At 44.6% G+C, this 15,000-nt stretch overlaps 1 gene segment (V, D, J or C); it reads right to left on the bottom strand.

Annotated features, from left to right (window-relative positions):
* Positions 1 to 13,871: 13,871 nt before the first annotated feature.
* LOC308365588 (immunoglobulin kappa variable 3-11-like) lies at positions 13,872 to 14,437 on the bottom strand. The segment is given in 2 exons: positions 14,368 to 14,437; positions 13,872 to 14,218 (listed from the first exon to the last, which is right to left on the bottom strand).
* Positions 14,438 to 15,000: the final 563 nt, after the last annotated feature.

Here is a 15,000-nt window from a genome sequence, read left to right as displayed (position 1 = left end):
TGAAAGTTCTATTTGCATGAATAACTTATTTTTCTTAGCGGAAATCACGAAATGTCAACAAAGTCATTAAAAAGAGGTATTTTGGAGGAATGTCTTTTATCGTTTTGGCAAGTAACTGTATAATTAGCGGGATAATGCACAGTCAGGTAGTCATTATCGTACAATAAATCCCTTCAGGGTGAGTCGGCTGCACGTTGGGGTCCTTTTCGTTCGTTGGAATTTATTTTTCAATAATGACCACCGGAACATTATCCCTTACTTAGCACGTAGCACATCTCACTTAGTAAATGAAGACATTCAAACTGTTCAGTGTCTGATTTTAATTATTGTATCCAATGATTTCACCAAAGATGCGTCTGCATAAATCATGATGGATCTGAAAGTCTATCCTTCCAATCTCACCTTCACACACATTCACATTGCCTTCTGTCACACACACTCAAACACATACACACACACCCTCACACACCCACACACCCACACACACCATGTATCTCTTGTGCTACGCTAAAGATGTTCAATTTAGAACGTCTAATTGTTGAAGGGATTTGGACAGAGTTGGTTCTGAAGTTACTGTTTTGGCAAAGACATATTTATTAAATTATATTCATTCATTCATTCTTCATTAAATTAATGTGATTGCAAGTGTGACAGTTCTTGGACCAGACGGACATTAACCCCTCCTAGTTTCCTCATAGATGTTAGCAGTACGCTAGTTCTAGTTGCTTTTCCTCATAGAGGAACACCAGAAAGACAGGAGAACAGTGACCTCATCAACACCAGACAGAGAGACAGGAGAACAGTGAACTCATCAACAAGACTCTTTATTGATGCAGCATTGAAGGACAGCATCATAGCTGAACATGAAGACACTCATCACCCAACACACACACACACACACACTCATCACCCAACACATCAGGCAGACTGGAGGGATGGAGAGCAGACGAAGCCAAAGCACCCTCTCCATCTCCACATGAGACCCAGAGACTGTAGAGAGGAGAGAGAGTCCACCTCTATCTCCACATGAGACCCAGAGACTGTAGAGAGAAGAGAGAGTCCACTCCCATCCCATCCCACTGCTGGGGAGTGTGTGTGAGTGGCAGGTCTAGTGTGAGCACTGCTCTCTGCTCAGGATGCGTGTGACGCTGCTGTGGGAGCTGTGGCTGGCCTCACAGTGTGCTGAGCTGATCTGGGGCCAGTAGGAGGCGCTGAGGGTCAGGCTGCTGCTCCAGCTGTACAGGCCGTCCTCCCCCAGGAGCCCAGCGCTGGCCTCCTCCTCCCCGCCCTCAACCCCCCCATCCAGCCTCCAGCTCAGCCTCCAGTCGGAGGGGTAGCCCCCCCTGGCCACACACACCAGCGTAGCACTGCGCCCCCCAGACACCTCCTCACGGGAGGGGGGAAACACCGTCAGCACGGGAGGGGTGGGCACTAGAGGAGAGAGAGAAGAGAGAGATTGGGGGAGAGAGAGAGAGAGAGAGTGAGTTAGAGAGAGGGAGGTAGGGAGAGAGAGAGGGGGAGAGAGAGAGAGATGGGGTGAGAGAGAGAGATGTATAGAGAGAGGGGAGAGAGAGATGTAATTTGCATATGACAGTAAAACAGGTGCAGCAACAGTCGTTTCTTTTTTTCTTCTTTGATATGATAGATGACATTTATATTTACATTTATTCATTTAGCAGAAAACTTTTTTCCAAAACAACGTACAAACAACGGATTAAAGCATGATGAGTAACACTTGAGACATTTCTAGAAAAAAAATCACTTTCGCTGTGTTCCTAAGTAACATAAAGATATAATCAGTTTCACTGTGTTCCAAAGTAACATTAACGTATGAATCTGTTTCACTGTGGACCAGAGTAACAAATAGATATGAAAGACACAAGAGCTGACACACAGTTTGACTATTGAATCCAATGATGGTTCTTCACAGAAGACAGAGCAGTCTTAGTCTTAGTAAAATGGCTTGGTTAATAGTTAGCAGTCTTCAATTAAATTCAGTATCTCTGCACTGTATTTATGTTCTAACAATATGGCACGGATCATCTATAGCAGTGAAGGCAGTTTCTCAATCATCTAAGTTCATGAAATGTTCATCTGCGTTTATAACTGCTCTATACAGCGGTGTCACACAAAAGCATAAAACATGAAGGAAAGCAGATAATCCATAGAGGATCAACAGCAGGAACAAACACATTTTAAATATCAAAAGCAGGAACAAACACATTTTAAATATCAAAAGCAGGAATAAACACATTTTAAAGATTTTCAGATCAACTGACATGGTTTTTGATGTCCCAAAATTGTCACTAAAATATAATATATTATATATATATAATTAAAATCTATGTATAAACGATTGAATTAAATCAACATAACTGTGCAGTGCATTTATGCTGTTTAAAGATATTCTCCTACAGACTCACCTCCAACATCAAGTTTAGAGCCGGTTCCAAACGTGTACCACAGTGATTCAAACTAGTCTGCCACCCGTACAAAAACCTCCCCCCACACACACACTAGTCTGCCACCCGTACAAAAACCTCCCCCCACACACACACAGAAGCTACTGTTCTCTGAAGCCCTTTCAATAGTTCTGGAAGGCATCAAACTAACCATATAAAATACTGTAATCCATTATCATTTGATGATATTCTCTATAGTAGTAATAATACTCTAAACAGAAAATGTAACCGTATTATTACGTTTGGAATACGTTCCTCAGTTATAACTCTAGAGTACCTATCCACAGCACAAAACATGTTGCTAACTCATCACAGATCTGCTGCTAATTTATCAATAACCTGCTGTAAACTAATCACCCATCTGCTGTCAACTCATCCAAACCTGTTGCTAACTAATCTAAATCTGTTGCTAAGTTATCCACATCAATCTCCTAAGGCAGGGGTCTTCAACAGGGGTCCGCGACCCCCAGGGGGTCTGCGGAGGTACTGCAGGGGGGGTCGCAAAATCTTTGGTTGATAAGACAATATTTTTTTAATATTAAAAAAAAAAAAAAAAAAAAAAATTCAACCAATTTTTTTCCCCACAAATTTAAATGTCTTCCGAATCAGAATTGTATTTATTCCCCTTAAATTTACATTAACATGAATCCAACATATTGTAGCGAACGTATAAATTGATCGAGAAGACGCTATCTTTCAGTCCAATCGACACATTCAGCTCCCCACAGGAGCTCTCTCAAGCTGGGCACCGGTTCACTCACAGCACCTTTCATGCAAATACGACAGCACAGGCACTAGCCAATCAGATCGCGTTTCTGCCCAAGTCTAAAGAGCTCGAAGATCAAAAATAAAAGATGGCGGACCAAACTCCATAGCTGGTCTTGTTTGTACCTATAAATTGTTAGTTTGACATTTTTTTGCTTAGATTTTAAAAAAATAAATAGAGAAATAGACACTGTACAAGGTCAAAAAACGTTAATTGTAACTGAAAAAACGAGTCTGAGAGGATTTGCGAGGTGTATGAGCCCCCTAGCTAATGTTAGCATGCTACTACCTACAATCTTAACAACTTGCTAGCAGTGTGATTGGTTTGTTGACCTGTCAATCTCACTATAACATCTATCTATGTTGTCAACACAACTCCATGCGCCAGACTCCTCCTCCGTCATCCGTTGGATCGTGTCAGTCAGGAGTTATTGAAAAGAAGATACATCTCACTAATGTGGGAGGATGTGTGCCATTGACAGATGCTTGAGGATTCACTGTCCCTTTAAAAAAAAAAAACATATATCTGTGAATTATTTTAATAAGTTGTTATTAATTGTTAGCTCAGAGTTGTTTGCAAGATGTATGTTTATAAATGGCAGTGGCACGGCCACCCTGTACCTTTCATGTTGTTAAATGTTAAATTAAATTCAATGTTAAAAAATGTTAGGTTAAATTCAATGTTAAAAAATAAAAATGTTAATGAACATATTAACCTTTGTATTATTTGAATAGCTTATGTAACGGTTCTATTGCAGTCAGGGACGGAGACGGATTTTCAGCTTTCCAACTTTATTCTGATGATAAACAAACAACGGATGACATACGAGTATCGCTGACAGGCATATTTCTTCTGTCTCGCTATATACACATTATCACACAAAAGCAAACCAGTGCACAAACAAACAATTAAAACAACAATGCACGCATAACACACACATGTTGGCATTGGAGCGTCATACCTGATGATAAACAAACAACGGATGACATACGAGTATCTGCACAAGTGAAACAAAATAGAAAACACGTCAGGTTCAGTATGGCTATTAGTATACTATTCTATATTTAGCTAGCTTCGGAACGTGAGTAGTGGAAGGTTCCCAGTGTTCTAGCTTGCTAATCTCCGTGTGAACAATGAACCTCGTGTTCAAGAAATATTATATAATCAAACTTTCTGCCCATTAACAAACTTACATTACAAACCATCACATTGCATACTTATTATAGAAAATACAAATTACATGTCGAACTTCTCGACATTTATTGCATCTAGCTATCTAAAAATGTACAAATTGTGATGGTCATTTTTCGTTATGGACCTACCGCTGACAGGCATATTTCTTCTGTCTGATTATGACAACGACATATGAATATAATAACTTGCAGACCTGCAGTACGTCACATCCCCAAAGGTGGCTCCAAAACACCAACAGTAATAAAACACGCTTATTTATGGCGAAACTCAAACTCTATTTACATTTAATCTATTTGCATTTATAACTCCGTTACACCCACCCCCTCTGAAATTCGCCAAATACAATCAGCGACCGCAAAGCATTTCCAAAGGGAAACCAGTACATTCCCTGTCAACACTAGTCAAAGGGTCACCAATTACAGGACAGCCAACCACGAAGGTATCCAAGACGGATGAAGTGGAGGAAGAGCGCATAAACTCTCCAACCAACCACTGGCAGCAGGGTGCCTTATACACCCCACAAGACCCATTTACAGTGTACTTAAAGTCAATAGCCAAGCCAATCTCCTCAAAACTATCCAGACTTGGACTACATCACATTACTAAATGTGTTTGAACATGACTTCAAACGACACTGACTAGTCATGAAATACCTGAAAGACTAACCTGCAAACAGTCTGCATGGATGGATGTGTGTGAACGATGTCTTGTCTTGACATAGTTTGGATCAGTCTGTCAACTGGCTTGGTAATGCGGCCAAACCTAGATCTCACCTGTGTGGATAAACTGGGATTTTGAGACTGTGAGACAGTAGCTAAAGTGTCAATACTATGTGTGTCGGTAGCATTGTCTGTCTGTGTCACAACAGTCCGTCCATCAGTCTGTGTAGGTGTGAGCATGTCTGAGTCACAACTATCTGACTGTCCATCTGTGTGTCTAACAACATCTGTACTAACGTCAGTGTCGGTCACTAGTCTTGGGCCAGGGGTGACAGAATGGTCTGTGGGGCCTTCAGACATCTCTGGATTGTTCTGAGGGATAAGGGGGGCTGGTTCTGTTCCTCCATTTCCAACTGACTCAACTTCAGATGGTTCGGGGAATGGTGATTGAACGACCCACTCGACAGTTCTTCCCTCAGCATCCACAGGCTCTTGACCAGTCTTCCTCTGCGTTCGCTCAGATCCTGAGCTAGGAACCCGACCATCACGGTCTCCATCCATACCATCCGGCAAGGAGTCTTGTCCATTAACTGAGGCAGAGTCGTTGCTTGACTTGGACACTTGAACGGAAGGCAGGGATGAACCTGGGTCAGAGAACACACTTGTGTCGTCTACAGGCAGGAAATTCACCAACATCAAGAGGTTTCGGTGGACCACTCTTTCCCGTCTAGTGACCGTGTCCTGTATCTTGTAAGTGTGCGTTTCAGTGTTCCTACCCACCACGGTATACACAGTTGATTCCCAGCGATCAGCAACCTTTCTCTTTCCTCTCTCCCTCTTGTTGGCTACCAACACACGGTCATCAACATCGATGGTGGGCCCTTTTGCTCTCTTGTTGTAGAGCTCAGTGTGACGGTGCTGTTCTTTTGTGACGTGTGCCTGGGCTATCAGCATGGCATCCTTTAGATCTTTTGTAAGGGACACCACATACTTGTCATAACTGACCACAGCTGAATCATTCAGGACAGTGCGGAAAAGCACATCAACTGGTAGACGAGGAGTCCGTCCGAACATCAAAAAGAAAGGAGCATATCCTGTTGTCTCATGAACCGTGCTGTTGTACATGAATGTCAACGTCTGAAGACGCCTTGGCCAGTTGGCTTTCGTGACAGGAGTCAGTGCACGGATCATGTTGCCTAGAGTCCTGTTAAAACGTTCCACGCTTCCATTGCCCATAGGATGATAAGGGGTGGTATGTGATTTCCTTATACCAGACACTCTGAGCAGCTCACTGATCAGCTGACTCTCAAAGCTGGCCCCTTGGTCGCTATGGATACGCTCTGGGAACCCGTACACACAGAAGAACTTGTCCCAGAGAATTCTGGCCACCTGCTTGGCTGACTGGTCTTTGCAGAGGAACGCCTGGGCCATTCTTGTAAAATGGTCGGTCAACACCAGTACATCGACCGACTTGTTGCTTGCACCTTCAGCCGACCAAAAATCAATGCAAACGAGCTGGAGTGGCCTGGTGGACGTGATGCTCTCCAGGGGCGCCCTGTCAGCAGGTTCGGCTGCCTTGCTGACAATGCAACGCTTGCAGCTGCGGACATAGTCCCTCACCTCTCTGTCGAGACTGAGCCAAAAGAATCTCTGCCTAGCCAGCCCGAGACTTCTGAATTGGCCCTGGTGACCAGCATCGTCGTGGATACCCCTGAGGACAGCAGCTTTAAGTGACTCAGGAACCACGTATTGATGACGTTTAGTCTTGTTAGACAGGTCTCTTGAAACTCTGAAGAGTATTCCATTGTTCAAAACAAGCTTCTCCCAGTGCTTCAGGTATCTTAAAGCTGTGACTGATTCTCTAGCTCGTTCTCTCCTCGAGGGTCTACGACGTCTTTCTACATAATACAAGACTCGAGAAAGGGGTCTGTCTTTGAGCTGTTCATCACGTAGTTCCTTCTCTGTATAGGCAGGGAGTGAATCTTGACCTCCTGGGATCAGCTGTGGCACATGGTGCAGAGCAGCAACGGCACGGGTTCTTGCTCCAGTCTCCCACTCGTTGTGTGACTGCAGAACAGCAGATATCTCATCCCTTCCAATGGACTGAGTGTAGACCTGTAGAGCAGCGGGCATACTCTCAGAACTGTCTGGTTGTGGGTCCCCATCACGGGCAGCAGAGCAGCGGAAGGTGTCCTGAACAGAATCACTTGTCACACCCTGGACCTCAGAAAGAAGACTTCTGAAAGGCTCTTGAACAAGTCTGAGACCGACTCTCTGCTTCACAAAGGGCACACGGCTTAGAGCATCTGCAACAACATTCTGTGGACCTGGAACGTACTTGATATCGAAGTTGTAGCCGGCTAACTTGGCCACCCAGCGTTGCTCACAGCAATCCAACTTTGGCTTTGTCATGATGTGAGTCAACGGATTGTTGTCTGTCCACACCGTGAATGTATGGCCTTTCAACCAATGGCTGAACTTTTCGCAAATGGCCCATTTTAAGGCTAAAAATTCTAAACGGTGTGCTGGGTAATTTTTCTGAGACTGAGAGAGTGACTTGCTGGCAAATGCAATGGGCCTTGCCCTGGTTTCTCCCTCCCTGATCTGTGACAAGACGGCGCCAATGCCGTCAAGGGATGCATCGACAGACAACATGAAAGGACGGGTAAAGTCAGGGTGGGCCAATACAACTGTGTCAGCCAGTGACGATCTCAGCTTCTGGAAAGCCTGTTCCATGTCGGGGGTCCAGTCAGATGCACTTAACTTCCTGCTTTGTGATCTTTGTTTATGTTTCTGTTTATCTTTACTTTTACGTTTCTGTCCTGACAACAGAGAGAAGAGGGGTTTGGCAATGGCAGAGTAATTGGGTACAAAGTGTTGGTAATAATTGATCATTCCCAGGAAAGACCTGACCCGTTTTGCTGAGGGCGTCACGCCATCTGCTTCCATGAGGTCAGCACTCGCCATCTTCATGATGCCCTCAATCTTACTAGGGTCAGTTGACACACCTGATTCATCAACTATGTGGCCAAGGAATTTTACAGACTTGCGCAGGAAAAAGCACTTCTTGGGGGCCAGTTTCAAGTTGTGGTTGCGCAGTCTGCTAAACACCATCTCCAAGCGTTGCAGAGCAGTCTCCTCATCTGGAGCGAAGACAAGCAAATCATCTAAGTAGCAAAGCAGACTCAGATAGTTTTGATCCCCAAAAATGCTAGTCATCATGCGCATAAAACTTCCAGGGCTGTTGCAGAGGCCTTGGGGCAAACGATTGTACTCATACAAGCCTGTTGGAGTGGTGAAGGCAGAGTACTTTTTGTCATCTTCGTGCAACGGCATGTTGTAGAACCCAGAGGTCAAGTCCATTGTACTGAAAAGTGAGTTTCCCCCAAGCGCCGCTAAGCAGTCTGCCTGGTGAGGGAGAGGGTGGGCATCCTTAAGAGTACGCTTGTTTAACCAGCGGAAATCGGTACAGACACGAAGATCCCCATTCTTCTTCCATACTAGAACTAATGGAGATGCATACTCACTGGTGGACTTCCTGATAATCTCTTTCTCCTCCATCTCACTCAGTACTTGGCGCAGCTTCTGATATTGACTGGGAGGCACACGTCTGAATGGTAGGCGGAACGGCCTGTTGTCTGAGAGGTGTATACGGTGGACGAACCCCTTTGCCTCTCCACAATCTAGATGATGCCGTGAAAAGATATCACTATAGCGCACAACCAGTTCAGTCAGTTTGTCTTTACACTGTCCAGACACATCATTAAAGCTTATGTCAACCTCACTCAGTCCGACTGACTTGAGCCTTTCTTCAGCAGAATACGATTTGTTCTCAGAGGGACTTTCCACTAATGAACAACTGTTTAATGGGAGTTCTGCTGTGTGTGTGTCATCCATGTCTTCAAGAGCAATGCAGGGGAAAACGTCAGCTAACTTAGCGTTGCGTCTCACCAAGACCGGCTTGTCTGAGGTGTTAATGAGCTTTAATGGAATCCATCTGTCGCCCCACAACGACGTCACCATTCTCGCCACCAGAATCCCTCTCGGAGCTGAGCGGCATGAAGTGAGCTCTGTCATCACAGTACTACCAGGGGACACAGGAGTAGACTTGGGCAGCTTCCCCCACAACAGGTACTCACGACCAGGTTCAAGGCACACAGCTGAGTTGCTTCTGACAGTGCCTATCTTGTATGGAACCTCCTCACCTCTCCAGCGGTCCATACCAGCGAGCATAGAGAGGAACCGCTCAGACTCTGGGTCGGCAGCAGGACAAGGGGCAGATACAGCTTTCCAGTAGGCGTCACATTGCTTATACTGGCGAAGAATATGCTTGATGACGTTGGTGCCCAATATCATCTCATCATGCTGGCCTTGGACGACGAGAGTGGGAACCGTGACCTTGCAGCCATACACCTCCATCTGCAGATAGACAGCTGACTTAGGCATGACACGGCGACCACCACAGCCAATGAGGACGACATCTGTGCTGAACCGATCATGTGCTTCAATTACACCAGCTTCTCTTAGCTTAATTTCGGCAGTCTCACTGATGGTGCAAGCCATAGAGCCACTGTCTAGCATTGCATTCAAAGTCACTTTATCACCGATTGACACAGGTGTGTAGAAAAGACTGTCACTGCCACCAACTTTGTGTATGTTCTGAAAGACAACTTGAGTGTTATTACATGAAATCTTGTTTGTTGCATAGATGATCTCTGCATCTGAAATATCTTCACAGTGGGAGGACGAATTAAGACCCATACTTTCTCCCCTTGAATATGAGTCAACTAGTTTCCCTTAAACTGAGAGGAAGACTTGGTGGGGCATTCTGTCTTTGTATGACCCGGGGCTAGACAGGCAAAACACAGCTTCTCTGACATGCAGTGGGTTACGGTGGAGTGCTTACTGTCATTACAGACACGACAGGCCTTCTCACGATTACCACTCTGGAATCTTCCTCCACGGGGAGTGATACCACGCTGCTCCACTCTGCCCATCATCTGCTCTAACATCGACATCATGCGAGAAACAATCCTTTCCTCAGCCTCTTGAGTGTTCTGTAAGATAGCTGGCATAGAAGAGTTAGAGGGAGGGCCTGGTGTCTGAGGTGAGGCATGGCTCTGACTCAGGGCGGTGATGGAGGGGGAACCCTGTGTGTGGCTCACTGGGCTAGTAGCTGTGGCAGAGGTAAGAACGGGGCACTGAGTGTCACACTGCTCAGGCAAAGTCCAACTGTATGCTGCCGGGCTACACTGGCTGGCTAATGTTGCAGTATTGCTTTTTAACCCTCCACAGGCTCTGCGGGAGGCTCTCAACTCCCTTTGATGTTCATTAATTCTCAATTGTATGTCCTGAGCACTCCACTCATGAATGGGCTTACACTTGAACATAGATGAAAGTTCAGGGTCGGGGCAATGCTTGACAAACATGCGAGCTATCTCCTCATCTGAGCTGTCCATCTGCCTACCTTGTCTACGGAGGCCTTCGTCAGCAAGGTCAGCAGCTCTGTTTATCCTCAACCAGTAGTCAACTGGGCTCTCGCTAGGTCGAGGCAGGGTGGAGTAAAAATCTGCTAATGGAAGACATGACGATGCATCACTGAAATACTGAAGGAGAATATCAAAAATATGGGTGGGGTTCAGAGTCACATCAAGAGTTTTGTCGCTACGCAAGGCAACCTTCACAATATCTCTTGCTTTTCCCATCAGCTTCCCCATTATCTCTTCAGCCTGCTCTGCCACGGGACACTTCTGCTTCTTGAGATAAGCTTTAGTCATGTCAATCCAGTCCTGGACAGGGTATTTGTCAGAACCGTCACCTCTGAATAACTTAGGCTCTTTGTCTGATTTTACATGCACAGTAACGTGTGAGTCTGTCTGTCTAACAGTGCTTGAGTCACTGCCTGTGTGTGCGGGTGATGTGTTGAGAGGTGCGCCACTCTGGTGTACACTGTCTACATTAACTACACCAGCAGACAACAACCTGGCTACAATGGACTCACCAATCTGAGCACCCAACTGCCCCATCATACCTGTGAGATGGTCAATAGCGGCGGCATCAACATTGCTACCGGGTGTGGATGTGAGAGGACCCTCCCCCATGAACTGGCCAACAGGAGTACAACCTGGGTTTTGACTTAACCCTGTACCCCTACCGCTGTCAGCTAATGACTGGGAATAACCTGCCTCCCCACTGAACAACCCACGTCCCACAGCACCACTATCAAAACCTTGCCAGGCACCCAACATACCCCTCCCTTTTGGTAGAACTGGACTAGCAAAGTTATCTCCTACATTACTGTAACCTAGTTTCTCAGCCATAATGGCAAGTATCTGCGTTGTGTATTTTTTTTTATTTTTTTTTTTGTAAAACGAAAATAATTAATGCCAGAGAAAATAAATTCTATATTACTGGATAATTATATAAAAACTATATATTTTTTTTATCCAAAAATTAGAACAATATATACATATCCCTACACTGCACAACCATATACAAAGTTAATTCGAACCACACTTGATCTTGCACCCTTGATGTTGGATCTCCACACAGCATCCACGGCGATCGGCGTTCAGGCTGATCTTTGAGATCGACGGGTCACGGCACCAGTGTAACGGTTCTATTGCAGTCAGGGACGGAGACGGATTTTCAGCTTTCCAACTTTATTCTGATGATAAACAAACAACGGATGACATACGAGTATCGCTGACAGGCATATTTCTTCTGTCTCGCTATATACACATTATCACACAAAAGCAAACCAGTGCACAAACAAACAATTAAAACAACAATGCACGCATAACACACACATGTTGGCATTGGAGCGTCATACCTGATGATAAACAAACAACGGATGACATACGAGTATCTGCACAAGTGAAACAAAATAGAAAACACGTCAGGTTCAGTATGGCTATTAGTATACTATTCTATATTTAGCTAGCTTCGGAACGTGAGTAGTGGAAGGTTCCCAGTGTTCTAGCTTGCTAATCTCCGTGTGAACAATGAACCTCGTGTTCAAGAAATATTATATAATCAAACTTTCTGCCCATTAACAAACTTACATTACAAACCATCACATTGCATACTTATTATAGAAAATACAAATTACATGTCGAACTTCTCGACATTTATTGCATCTAGCTATCTAAAAATGTACAAATTGTGATGGTCATTTTTCGTTATGGACCTACCGCTGACAGGCATATTTCTTCTGTCTGATTATGACAACGACATATGAATATAATAACTTGCAGACCTGCAGTACGTCACATCCCCAAAGGTGGCTCCAAAACACCAACAGTAATAAAACACGCTTATTTATGGCGAAACTCAAACTCTATTTACATTTAATCTATTTGCATTTATAACTCCGTTACACCTAGTATTGAATACACAATAACAGGGTAGCTATGTTTATTTGGTACTAGGCCCAGTATTACAAACTAAATTGTATGCAATTTATATAGTAGGGGGTCCCTGCTCATCTCGCCATCAGTTTGGGGGTCCTTGGCCTGAAAAACGTTGAAGACCCCTGCTCTAAACAGAATATTGAACTACATTATTACATTTTGAAAACATTCCTCTGTACTCAATTACGCTTAACTATCTAGACCAAAAACCTGCTTCTGATGGTAACTGATCACAATTCTGTTGGTAATTGATCACAATTCTGCTGGTAACTGATCACAAACCTGCTGGTAATTGATCACAAATATGCTGGGAACTGATCACAAACCTGTTGGTAATTGATCACAATTCTGCTGGTAACTGATCACAAACCTGCTGGTAACTGATCACAAATCTGCTGGGAACTGATCACAAACCTGCTGGTAATTGATCACAAATCTGCTGGGAACTGATCACAAATCTGCCGGTAACTGATCACAAACCTGCCGGTAGCTAATATGTGCCTGTCTCCTAAGTACTCGCTCTTGATTTGTTATGGCATTTGGCCTGGCAAGTGCCTTGAGACTGTGTCAGTGCATTTTATGGAATTGAGTTACAGTTAGTTGAATTCCACAAACCTGCTGGTGTCTTATGCACATCAGGAGTCTGCTGCTGCTGCTGACATCACTACTGCTTATTCAGGTCAGATTCATCCACACTCCACACACACTAAAACCATCTCTCATTCAGAAGGACCAGAATTACCTCCCTACATGTCATCTCCATGATTCCTCTAGGCTGTGATCCTCAACAGCAGATTCACCACATCCCTCACATGTCATCTCTATGATTCCTCTAGGCTGTGATCCTCAACAGCAGATTCACCACATCCCTCACATGTCATCTCTATGATTCCTCTGGCTGTGATCCTCATCAGCAGATTCACCACATCCCTCACATGTCATCTCTATGATTCCTCTGGCTGTGATCCTCATCAGCAGATTCACCACATCCCTCACATGTCATCTCCATTATTCCTCTGGGCTGTGATCCTCATCAGCAGATTCACCACATCCCCCTCAGAGATATGTGAAGCTGCCCTCAATTGGGTAAGTTGGGCTTGAGTCTCCATGATGGACGATTCATATCCAGGTTGAACTCCATGCCATATCATGTGAACAAGTTTTATATCTGTATGTTCAGGTCCGTGTGTGTGTGTGTGTGTGTGTGTGTGTGTGTGTGTGTGTGTGTGTGTGTGTGTGTGTGTCTCTGTGTGTGTGTGTGTGTGTGTGTGTGTGTGTGTGTGTGTGTGTGTGTGTGTGTGTGTTTGTGTTGCTGGCCCCAGCTACTGCAGTGCAGTCATGTGTGTTCTGATGGAGGAGGTTTTTGTACGGCTCTCTATCACTGTGTGAACACCCAGCTAGCACTAGCACGAAGCACACCCATGCAGTAGTAATCTCCAGCATCTTCAGCCTGGACTCCACTGATGGTCAGAGTGAAGTCAGACCCATAGCCTGATCCTCCTGCACTGAATCTATCAGGAGTGCCTGGGTGACGCTTGCTGATATCATACACAAGGAGTTTAGGAGCTTCTCCAGGTTTCTGCAGGTACCAGAACAGACAGCTAGTACACCCTTGGATTCTGTGTCCAATTCCAGGGCTGGTTTTACACTTCAGAGTGACGGATTCTCCTGGACGAACAGCTGATGTAGCTGGACTCTGAGTGGCAGTGAACTGACCTCTGCACTCTGGAGGTCAGATAAAAGGATGTATGGGTTAGAAATATAGATTTGATATATTCTAATATAGATTACATGAATTGTCTGTTTTAGGTTAGATTTGATATATTCTAATATAGATTATATGAATTGTCTGTTTCAGGTTAGATTTGCCTCACCTTGGAAGAACAGCACAAGAGTCCAGATCACCATGGAGATGAAGGTCATGGCTGAGGGATGAGTCTTCATGATGGACAGCTGTCACTCAGGAGGGGTTAAACTCACAGGGATATAAACACTCCCTGACCACTGAAGCATGAGCTGCCGATGCATTCACTCCTCCCTATGCAAAACACTCTTCCTGCCTAGTGTGTGTGTGTGTGTGTGTGTGCCTCTCCTTTTCTATCTCTCTCTCTCTCTCTCTCTCTCTCTCACACACACACACACAACCTACTGATTACTTATTACAACTCCTTTGTGGTTTGTTCATCGAAGGGCTGAAATGTGTTTAATTGGTAAATGTTTATCCTAACTTTCTGGAATTGAATGTATTACCTGGACTGGGACCTGCATGTAGATACTCAATGTTTGTGTGTGTGTGTGTGTGTGTGTGTGTGTGTGTGTGTGTGTGTATAGATGTACTGTATGCAAACAAATGCTCACCTACATTTTTTAACGTTTCAAACAGCCCTTCTCTCTCTGGTAATTCGATCAATGCGTTATCACAGAGGAATGGACATAGATTTGGACTGAGAATTTGGGTTAGAGTCAGAGAATGAGGGTAGTTTGATTATTCATGATGAGGCTGTTGA

This window comes from Sprattus sprattus (assembly GCF_963457725.1).
Source record: "Sprattus sprattus genome assembly, chromosome: 5".
Taxonomy (NCBI): domain Eukaryota; kingdom Metazoa; phylum Chordata; class Actinopteri; order Clupeiformes; family Clupeidae; genus Sprattus; species Sprattus sprattus.
The sequence above is the reverse complement of the archived record's forward strand: the minus strand, read 5'-3'. Positions and strand labels throughout refer to the sequence as shown.